At 42.5% G+C, this 11,526-nt stretch overlaps 1 protein-coding gene across 2 annotated transcripts in view; it reads right to left on the reverse strand.

Annotated features, from left to right (window-relative positions):
• Positions 1-11,500, reverse strand: part of MFSD1 (major facilitator superfamily domain containing 1) — a 31,240-nt gene extending 19,740 nt beyond the window's left edge. The window contains exons 1-3 of one of the 2 annotated variants that reach the window (XM_046898451.1): positions 10,824-11,500; positions 10,345-10,535; positions 5,131-5,330 (exon numbers count right to left, since the gene is read on the reverse strand). The gene's annotated coding sequence lies outside the window, so the exon portion shown is untranslated. Of the gene's footprint in view, positions 1-5,130; positions 5,331-10,344; positions 10,536-10,810 lie in introns of both variants that reach the window. The other variant, XM_046898450.1, reaches the window with a different exon arrangement.
• Positions 11,501-11,526: the final 26 nt, after the last annotated feature.

Here is an 11,526-nt window from a genome sequence, read left to right on the forward strand (position 1 = left end):
TCCTGCTAACACAGCACCAAGAGAAGTAAACTTTTACTATGATTGCAGTCAAAAGCCAAGGTTCTGCATCCCCACCATTAACCGAAGTCATAATGTAGAAGAAACTGAAAGGAAAAAATGCAAAGTTTTCTTCTCTCTTATCTGGAAAGCCATAGCAATTTAATTTTTTTCTGGAAACTTGAGCAGTCAGTTCATGCAACATATCTACAATGCAATCCACAACCACAAAGCATTTAAATAAAATACAACAATGCAGTGAACAGCCGTGACACTTCTTTCAAATCTCTACCATCTAACAACAAATGCCAAGTATGCTGCTCTGTAAAATAACAGGGAACATAAAATGGAAAGAGAAAACTGAACTCAGGAAAAGGAACAGATAAAAATCCTGCTTTTGAGAATGAAGCCAAGTAATAATGTCCCATCCTGGCCCGTGTACAGGATCAGGAGAGGTTGCTTCCCTTGGCAAACTGAGAAATCACACTTCTTCCGGCTTCTAGCTACACTCTAAACAATGAGTGCTTTGGGGCGGACTTTGTTTTTGAGAGCTCAAATCAACTACCCTGACACTCAATTCACTTATAACCCACTGGTGAACAATAACTGACCCCTAATTAATGTGGGGAATGAGTCCCTCAGAGTCCTTCCACACACTGTTAATAACTGTAATTTTGAATGACTTTTCTCCACTGCATGAGAGTGTTTACATCACCAAAAAAGAGAAGAAATAAACAATTAGTGGTTCTGTAACTCTTAACATGATTTTTCTAGGAAATAAGATAGCAAATAGATTCATCAGAGGTGAGAGGGGCCAAACAAACACTCTCACATCCAATCCCTGCTCCGGTATGTGACGTGGAGGAGGGCTGGGACCAGCAAACCCAAAGCATTCATGCTTCCTTCTCCCGCTCTTGCCGCCAGCTGCAGACAGACACAGGGCTTATCTCACCCTGGAGCCAGGATCATATTTTTTCTCTTTAAAGAAGGAAGGAACATTTGCAATGACTTTTTTTTTCTTTGTGCAATTACATTCCATTAAAGGTGGCACTGTCCCTGGCCGCCCCTCAGCTGAAGGCAGTGTGTGCTTCACAAGAGCTCAGTTTTCCCCAGTAACTCAGTCCCGAAAGGTGCCTCAACGTGACTCAGGGTAGAGTCTAGAATCTACACTTGCAAGTTCTCCCCTTATAGGTATCCTGTTGCTATGCCTTTCTCCACTCCTCTCAGAGAGCAGCAATCAGATTGTTTGGGGCGTATTAGCATGCTTGAATAGATCTGTCATGGTTATTAAAAACATTACATAGACCAAATATTTTGACCGAAAAAGTACAAAGACATTGCCAGCATCCCAAGATCCCTATCTGCTGTAAGCTTTGTGATGAGCTGGCCCAAAATAAAATTACATTGGTGGTTATTACCACTAGCAGCCTGGCAATTCAGTAATTCCATGGCAAGGAAGGGTGAGGAGGAGGCTCACCAGCCCGGAGCCATGGCTCTGAACATCCCTGTGTAAGTGAAGGGACAGAAGGCAGATCCATAGGCAGCGGCAATGCTTTAAGCAAGACATGCATGGAATAGCTCTTGGGTACAGCATGGACATTGAGCACTGAGCATTAGTTGTTTGGTTTTCCAAATTGTCCCGCAGAAAAAGAAAGCAAAGCCAGGAATCTAAAACTCCTGATAATAATCAGTGTGAATTTGCAGAAGGGGTTTTGAGCATACAGTAGAGCAGAAAGCACAAACTCCAGGTTTTGGCTTCCACACTTTGCAGACTTTGCTTTTTTGTGAGTGTAACAGCAGAACAAAACCCCTCAATACAAGCTTGCTCTCAAGTGACTCTTTGTGTAGATCTCCCAAAAACGACCATCCTGCTTCTATCCCCAACTGTCTCAGCATCATTTCTGGTTCTGCTCTATGTCCTCCCAGACCTGGTTCCCTTTTTACTGCACTTTCTCTGCCCAACAAGCAGACCAAAGTTTCTTACAAGTTTACCGTGCCAAAACCTGAAAGAGCAGTGACTGCTCAGCAAATTTCCAGCCCTTATTCCCTGGGAGTATTTCCCACAGATGGCCACATCCAGTGCCCTCTTCACACAGGTCACAGCTTTAGAGAGCTCAAGCCTCAGAATTTGCAGGCAGATAACACTGCCGAGGTTACACCCAGGAGATAACAACTCAGTCACCAGCAGCAGAGCTCAGCCCAGCAACCTGTCCCAAACACCACGTGCTTTCAGAAAATGGGATTGAAACAAGCTTTCACCGCTCCCACGGGACTGGGAAGAACTGGTCTATGAATGAATCACTGCTCACAACCCTAGTCTTCAAGGCAGTCAACACTGAAATCAACAGGGCCATAAATCATAGAATCATTAAGGCTGGAAAAGATCTCAGAGATCACCGAGTCCAACTATCAACACATCACCGCTTGGCTCCCCGTGCTGAAGCCTGCAGCATGTTTCATCCTCCACCATGCTGCCTGGCCCTTGGTGCATGCAGCAATGTGGTGGGAGTTTGGGCAGGGGTCTGCAAGGGCAGAGACTGCATCCAGCAGCAAATGGGCCTGCTGACACAGATGATTTGTCAAAAACATTGGTGCTGTTGCAATGCCTTCTTCATTTGTGCATGCAGTCAGCAAATACAGATTTAGCAACCAGGCATTGTTAAACTAAGATATGCCCTTCCTTCAAGATTTGTTTTGTATAGTCACAATTAATAATCTGCCACGGCACTCCTGCAGTTTCTCTGAATTAGCACTCAATATTGGCTGCAAAGCGACAATTTGCTGTTGACAGAGTCGCATTAAGCTAAGCCACTGAGCCTAACAAACACTGCTCAAATCCCTAGTAACAAAACTGGACCAAGTGCTCATGATTTTAGCACAGCAGCTAGGAAAAAGGGCTAAGTGAAGAAATACCACTCTTCAAATCAAAGCTGAGACATCTGAGAAAGGAGATGATTTCAAGAGGGGGCACTGTGCATAGCCATGCTCAGCATGTTCCCAAAACCGAGGCTGGGAAACTGTTTTAAAGCTTTAAGTGTGCCTTAAATTACCAGCTTCCTTTCTGGGACACAAAGGGTTCATTTAGTGGTTTGTTGGAGCTTTGTTTAGTTGTTTCCTTTAGTTTTGTTCGTTTGCTTTTCCTTCACACCCAACTCAGGGTCCAGCATAGGCAAGAGGAAGGGTCCTGTTGACTTCAGGGCTGCAGCCATGCCCTCCTATGCACTAAGTTATGAATGTGTATTTGATGCATTTAATACACAATTATTGCAGGCCCTAACCCTGCAGCTGGCAGCAGAGCTGGTATCCCTAATGAGCACATGGGTGAAATATAAATCACTCAGCTGTAAGACCAGATACTAAATCAAAAGTCTCAAGTTTTATAATGTTTACCCTGACAAAACCATGGCTTTTCCTGTGATAAACAAACTGCTTTGTTCTCAGGAGGTCACTCGGTCAGTGATGGGCTACCTGACCTCCCCAGGTCTGCTCATCCCAACGTTTGTGATCCGTGGTTCATGTGATCTTCCACCACCTCCTATTTTATTAAAAGAAGAGCAAATTTCTATTCTCTCCTCTGGCTCATTTCAAATTTTCTTTAATTTGAATGACTTCACTTTCATGGAATGATCTTCTAATTGGGTCCTCTTTGGATCTGTTTTCATAAGTCCTCTTTCAAGACTCCTCCAATGTAGGGAGCTTAATTACTGCAGCTAATTGCCTCACTCCTAAAAAGCAAGTTTTCAAGCCAAGGTCAAATTTCCTCTGCTCCTTCTAAAATGCTGCCTTTGCTACAAATATGCAAAGTTGCATACTAGATCTGGAAGGCTAGAGAAAACCATCGTTGAAAATAAATGCCTAAATCATAGCAGCTGCAAAATCTCAACATAGGCTAACCTATTCCAGTAGGTTTTTGTTCTTTTACAGCTACAATGTTGTGTACAGAAAAATATTTGTCTTCACCAGACCTTAGTTAAGTGTGTCTAGTTTGCAAGACTATTTTCTCCTACCTTTGTATGCACTGTGTTTCTCTGTCTTGTTATCCCTAACTCCTCAGTTACAATCAGTTGAGTGCAGATCTGAGCATTCACTGTGCCGCTACTATCAGGTGTGCTGAGCACAGCTGGTGTCACAATGAGGCACTTTCACAACTGATACTTTTTTAAACAAGGTCACACTTCATGGATTCCATGTTACAAAATCACAGAATGACATGGGGCTCCATCCAGAAGGCTGCATGAAAGCCCTGCATGAGTTACACGAGGCAAAATCTGCAGACTTCTGCACTGACAAATGTTCAGAACATAAAGCAGGGATTACACTTATGCCCATGAGGAAATACAGTTAAAAAGTACCATCCTCCCTGCTTTTGCTGTCTCCAGTGATGTATTACTAGGCAAAACTAAATTGCTCTCACAAGTGCTTTATAAAACCTTTTGCATTCTCCTCTGTCCATTATCGCATTTTGCCTTGCCTGCGTTTTATCTGTACACATTTGCGATGGCAACGTGCACAGGGCTGAGAACTGACTGACAAAAGCACCCAGCTGCTGGGGGACTGCTCCATTTTTCTTCATCTCTGTCTGCAGTTTGTGCATTATGGCAAAGTTACATCAGTTAAAAACACATTTAACGTTCCAAAGACAGCCTGCAGAATCATGCATAGCAGAATGTATCGAAACAAGAGCAACGAAGGAACTGGCATTCAGCAGTTCCACTTAAATCAAGGCTGTGCCACATCAAATCACTTTGGGAAATACTTTAACACAGTCAGTATAAAAGCCAAGTTATGAAAATTAAAGTTGATTTATTATTGGATAGAAGCCAAAAGCACACAAACTTCTTGAAACCTAATCTTCCACTTCCCAAAAAAGTGAAGAGGAAAAATCCAGGAAGCATGCATACTATCAGCAATGTTTCCTTTCTAAGTGAGCATTATTAATCAAGCATTCTTTAGAAGTTCAGCTGGAAGATGTTACTGAGATAAATCTTCTATTTAAGACCAGCCCGTGTTTATTAAACAGCAACTTATGTATGTACTAAAAAAATGTACAGAAGTCCTACTGTGCTGAGATATCCTTGTACCTTTAAACTGACATCACTACAGTATATACATTTTAATATTGCTAAAAATTACCTTATTGAAGGGTCTCACAGCAGAGTCCAGTTGTGTAAGGACAGTGATGAGCCCCAGGTTTTGCTGGAGGAAGGAAAAGCACTCAATGGAAAGAGGAGGTCTTCAGTGCTTCCCAGTGTTGTGCTTTCAATATGTTCAGTGTTGGCTCTCAGGTTGCTGTTTTTCACGTTCACCTTTGGAAGCAAGGTCAGTCGGGGCCGCTTAAGAAAAGTCAGAACAAAATTTCAATATGTGCTTAAGCCATCACATGGAAAACTCTGCAATAACAGTCCCATCTTACAAGGAGGAAAGTAAAGGTTCTCCCTCATTTTTGTTTACTCAATAATTTTCTTTACATGGTTTAGGAGATGTTTGGACACAACCAAGCATGGCATAAACATCTCAGTTAAAAACTATTGGGATGGGTGGATGGGATCAGGGATTCTGGCAGGAAATCTTAAACACAGGATGCACACCAGTGCTTCAGGGACACGCGTTACACTCCTCCATCACAGCTTTATGTCATACACATGTGGCAAGGCGTTTTGCTCACAAATGTGTTACATATCTGATGCCCAGACCCGCTCTCACCTAACAGAAGACTTGCTGCTGACTTCTAGTGGCATTGGCCTGCTTAAATTCCCTGAGATGTTGGTATGAGCACTTCAGCTCTGAGGTTTGTTCTGCAGCTGGGCATATACCTCTCCTGATCAATACCAGTATAAAGATTTCCCACTTTAATTCATTCCATTTCTCATATAAGTTCTTAATATAAAGGAAAAATACTAAACATTACCACCCATTTCAGCATTTTTGATGGAATGCCTAAGAACATTTTTACAATGGCATGTCATGAGAGGCAGCGATGCAGGTTGGCAGCACATAACCCATAGCAATGGGGATGTTCTCCTTGTGGCCCCTCCAACTGGAAGGAATGTCTCTGAAAATTACCGGATAGTGCTCCTGTACTGTTCTTACACACGCTGCTTCTTCACTGATCCTTAAGCAGTTGAAAGTAAAGCAGTTTTATTTGGTCTTATTATGGGATCAAAGCCGCAGCTGAGATCATAGCTTTCAATTGGGACTTGGATTTTTTTCAGTATAAATAGTGTTTAAGTGACTGTAAAGCTCATGGGAAGTAGCACACTGACCACTCTGAAGTCTGCGCTCTGTAAGCAGTGTTGTTTCTCTGTATTTTCTTTAATCCTGAAACCTAAGAGCAGTTAGGTCCTTAAACCCACCATCATGCTGCTGATTAAACCCAACTGCGCAATGTGCAGAATTAAACACAACAGTTCTTACATGTATACACAAGGAAACACATACGCATTTGTCAAAACAGAATGACTAATCCAAAAAAAAGATCATTTTCTCAGAAGTTCTGGGAACATACAGTGATGCAGGAAAGAACAAAGAAGGAATTATTCTTGATCAGAACCAAGAAAATGAATTTATCACTAGATGAAGCAATGACAAGAAAACCACCACGGACCAGTGAGAGAAGTGCTGAAAGAATAAGCCACACAGTACACCAAGGAGGTAACATACCTGAGTTACTCAAAGAATTAGAGACAAGTGCTCCAATGTTTTTATTCTGCATTCACAGTAAAAATGTATTACAGTTTATTTTTAAAGTTGTATAAATCGTGTCTGTGATAATCAGGAATGTGCCTCCCCATGACAAAAATCAGAGTAGTGTGAGATGACTTCAGAAAGTGCTGTCAAGCAATCTGCCTTTATTGCCACTGAGGTGGTCACTCTCCTCAGGACTGAGTCACCTGGTGTTACAGGAAATGCAGCAGGAAGAGTAACACCAGGAAAGTGCACATTGTCACCATACCATTTTGTAGGCAAGAGCTGAAAATTGGGTGATGTGTCTAATAACATAAGTACAGAATACTTAATTTAGGGAATACTTAATCTGTGTGTTCTGTCTTTGGTCTGAGAGATATTACAAATCCTAGGAAACAAACAAACAAAAAAAAACCCAGAAATTGGATATTCTTTTTGTCTGCCCAGAGCTGTCTGTTCTGGATCATCACAGAATGGCCTGGGTTGCAAAGGACCACAGTGCTCATCCAGTTCCAACCCTCTGCTATGTGCAGGGTTGCCAACCAGCAGCCCAGGCTGCCCAGAGCCACATCCAGCCTGGCCTTGAATGCCTCCAGGGATGGGGCACCCACAGCCTCCTTGGGCAACCTGTTCAGTGCGTCACCACCCTCTGGGGGAAAAACTTCCTCCTAATATCTAACCTAAACTTCCCCTGTGATGACCAGCATTGTCCCCTGTCCCCAGCTGTGCATCTATCAGTGCGCTGCTCACCTTGCCTTTCCATCACACAGATGTTGGACCTTCAGCACCCACTGCGCCTTCTGGGAATGGAGTCTTGGGAATGCTCCATGCCCAGAGAACAGCAGGGAGTCTGTCACAAACGTGACACAGTCACAAACGTGAGCACAAAAGGGAGGATGCTGTGAGCAAGACAGGAAAAATGTGTTTCCTCACAGTTCTTACCTCTGCTGGATCTTTGCAAACACTTCACCTTTCAAGGAAGATGGTTTGTGATACAGTGTTACAGAATCTGGGGTAAGAATTCAGCTATTCCTCTCCACCTTATTTAAAACACCAAGAAGTTGTTCCCTTTTTGTGCAAACATTTACTGCCTTGGTTAAACATTGTGCAACTAAACAATTAAAAAATGATTGTTCTGTTGCAATGCTTATTTAACAGTGACATAAGCTGAATCTCTAAAAATAAAATGTCAGAAATACCAGTGTTTCAAGGTGATTTTTACTGCTGTCAGCTACGAGGCAAACGTTAACCTCAAACAAAATAAAATACTTTGTTGGTGTAGCAAGGGGTCATAACTGAGCATCCATCCAGAGCTGCAGGGGGGAATTCCATCTGAACTGTGCTTTCAAAGGCTTCATTTTAGACCCCACCTTTCAGAGATCCTGGGCACAGCCTGAACATCTCTGTTGAGGCAGTACGGCTGTAAGGACTGCACCGAGGAAAGGCACATCAGCCAAATACCCCAGCTCTGCCCAGCCGTTCAGGGCTCCTTCCATCATGGCCATCGGTACTACTAAATACTCAATTATGTTTCTATTCAATCTTTAAATAGCTGCTTTAACTTCTGTGCATTTTTAAACAGGCCTGAACATGTGCCCAAGATCCATTTAGTTTTCAGAATTGTGATTAAGCAGTATAGTTCATTGTTCATGCTTGTGCTTGACCACATAATGACTACCTCACTGAGCACGTAAGGGATTTGTTTGCTAGGGTCAGGCAGCAAACGGAGATTTCTCTGAAAGATATTATCATAGAAATCACAGAATCATTCACGTTGGAAAAGAGCTCTAAGAACACCAACCCCAACACACCCCCACTGTGCCCACTGAGCCACGTCCCTCAGTGCCACATCTCCATGGCTCTGGAGCATCTCCAGGGATGGTGACCCCAACACTCCCTGTGCCATACTGGCCTGTGTCAATGCCTGACTGTTCTTTCACAGAACTCTTCCCTAATGTCCAAGCTGAACCTCCCCCAGCACAACTTGAAGCCATTACTTCTTGTCCTATTAAAATCATGCACGTTCCATAATCAAAAGAAAACAACATAAATAGATTAACAAAGTGTTTGGTACAAATTAACAATCCGCAATGTTTTACACTCCCTAGTTGTAACATACGGCCGTTCACTTTTCTTAGTTTGAGGTCATTTCATATTTATCCCCATTTTCTAGCAATAATTCCATTAGTTATGTCTTAAACTTGGCCATCCACTTTAAGCTCGTTTCCTTTCTCAATCCTAGCTTGGGTGACTGAGAAATTCCACATTCTTCTGTTTCACTGTGCTCACAAAGTTTGTTTCTATACTTAAATGTTTGATGGTATCAAACAGGACTACAGAAAAAGTTACTGACACAGATACCATAATCCCTTACACTTCAAGTGTTATCCCTGTACTGACCCAAACAACTTGCACTTAAGTGACAAATAGTTTTTAAGTTCTTCCTGTTTTTGTCATTTCCTGGCTTCAACAGTTCTGGTCTAAACTAATCCCATAAATCTAATGGGAAATCACGTTAGAGTCCTTGAAGCCAATGAATATTCACTGGGACATAAATTACCTTCAACTACTTTCTCTCCCTTTCTTTGCTTTTCTTTTAGCTCCCAGTGGAACTATTACAACTACACAGCAAACCTCCCCGTGGTCCAACCAACACATACGATACACAGGTTTTTAGAAAACTTTTCTACTAGGTGCTCAATCAAAATATAGAAGACATCACTTTGGCTTTAACGTTGCAAAAGAAGAGGCAAAATTGCAACACATCTATCATACATTCTGAGCATCTGCAGGAAAACACAGTCTGAGCTGAGGCACAGACAAAATCCATTGGGAAAATTCTGCTACAGGGATGTGCAAGAATGGAAACTGTTGCTGGTGACATTTAATATACATGTTCAACTTTAAAAAAATCTTATCCATAACAAGAAAGTACTAAACATAGTCAGAAGCCTTCAAAACCAAATTTCTCTGAAAAAAATGACATCCATATTTTAAAGTCTCAGCTTAACCACTGGCAACGCCAGCCCAGAAATGCATGAGAAGATTAACTATCCAAGGCTTTGTTTATCCAGGGGAAAACAAAAGAAAAAAAAAAAAACAAAACAAAACAGGAGGCAAATTACAGAGACAATAAGCTTGTGTGATTAATTATTTAGAATAAAATTCAAGCTGTAGTTATTGACAGAGGAAAATGGTATGTCCAATTCATTTAAAATCAAGTTACATAAAAAATAAAGAGAGTGCTTTTAGCTCCAACAAGACACTGAAGTTAGAACTGGAAAAGTTGCAAAACAAAATGCATTGAATTTTGTCCAAATTCCATGTATTATATTACAGACATCTGGTAGTGATTAGGAGCCAGTGAGGTCTGCTGTAAAATGCTTACAAAGAATATAGAAATAGTCTTAAAATATGAAACAAATTAGCAATAACTGGCCTCTAAGCATTTGATGCACAAGAAAAGATGGTAAGAAAATGAAAACCTCAGAATGCTTTTCAGATCAGCTGCCCTAAACAACCCTCGTTTCAATTTCTAAAAGACCTAAATCAGCTGTGGCATAAGTGTGATGTAAACCATGGCATGATGTTAACACTGGGAAACTTGCCATAATGTACAGTTTGTTAAAGGAGAGTGAGAGGGGTTATTAGCATGTTACTTACCCCACCATCATCCTCTTTAATCTGGACCGAGTGATCTGGGATGAGAGTTATAAAGGTGGGAGTGGGAAGGTCAGCCTGCACCACTTTCTAGATAACTAGAAAATGTCACTTCAAGCTGGATCACTTGCTTCTGTTCTTTCTGTTCAGACATTGCATGCTGCAGAGCTTCGTTTTTACCTTCACCAAAAAGTCTGAAACAAAAGGGCAGAGCAGAGCTTGAGGCCTGGCTCTTACAGTCTTAAAAAGCCCCATAAGATCAAGACTTAAAGTAAATGCTATTGCTAACTTTTGTGGAAGCAGTAAATGCCAGTGTTTGTCATGTTTAAGAACGTGTCCCCAACCCCAAAACCATTTGAGATTTTATTTTTCCAAGCAAGATGTTTATAAATTGGAGTCATATTAGATCATCAGCAAATTGTAGCAACATAATCTGTACAGCAAGTTAGGAAACTGCCATGGAAATAACCTTCTGTCCTCACTTTGCGGTATAGGCTTTCTGTCCCTGCCATACTGAACTTCAGGTCCCCGTTATTCACGTTGCCTTTGTTGTGCTCTGGAGAAAGGAAACAGCTGTATCACTGACAGCGACCCTGAGAGAGAAAGCAGGAAAAGGAGGAGAACGTCCAAGGGCAACGAAGCACAAAGGGAGCGAAGGACAGGGTCAGAGCCTCACGGCTCAGCACTGAGACGTCAGGGGTTTGCAGGCTTTTCCAGCTTAACAGCCAGAATCTGTAAAAGGTATTTTAAGCCCTTACCTCTTCTTTAAGATCCTGACCTACCACAAAACCTAAGTCACCAACACAAAAAGTGCCCGTGCGCTCTAATTAGAGGCTGTGTCACCTCAGGTACACGAAGTCACTGTTCACTGTGAAACCAGGAGAGGTGGCGAGGAAACCTTAACCTTTCCACATGGAACGTAACTCTGGGGCAGGTGAGAAGTTCTGCCCCTGCACCCGGTGCAGGGAAAGTCATTTGCTTTGTAAGGCATCGAACCTTTCGCTCAAAGGCAAACCTAAATGCCATCATCTCTGGACCGCAAACCTCTCAGCCCCCCCTCCACCGGCCGCCTTCTAAGGGCAGGTGGGAGGGCTGAGGGAAGGGCAGGACCCGAGCGAGGAGTTCCCCTCAGCGCTTCCCGGGCGGGGAAGGGAGGGCCGTGCCCCCACTATTAGTACCGTCCCG

The sequence above is a fragment of the Gallus gallus genome, chromosome 9, assembly GCF_016699485.2.
Source record: "Gallus gallus isolate bGalGal1 chromosome 9, bGalGal1.mat.broiler.GRCg7b, whole genome shotgun sequence".
In the NCBI taxonomy this organism is placed as follows: domain Eukaryota; kingdom Metazoa; phylum Chordata; class Aves; order Galliformes; family Phasianidae; genus Gallus; species Gallus gallus.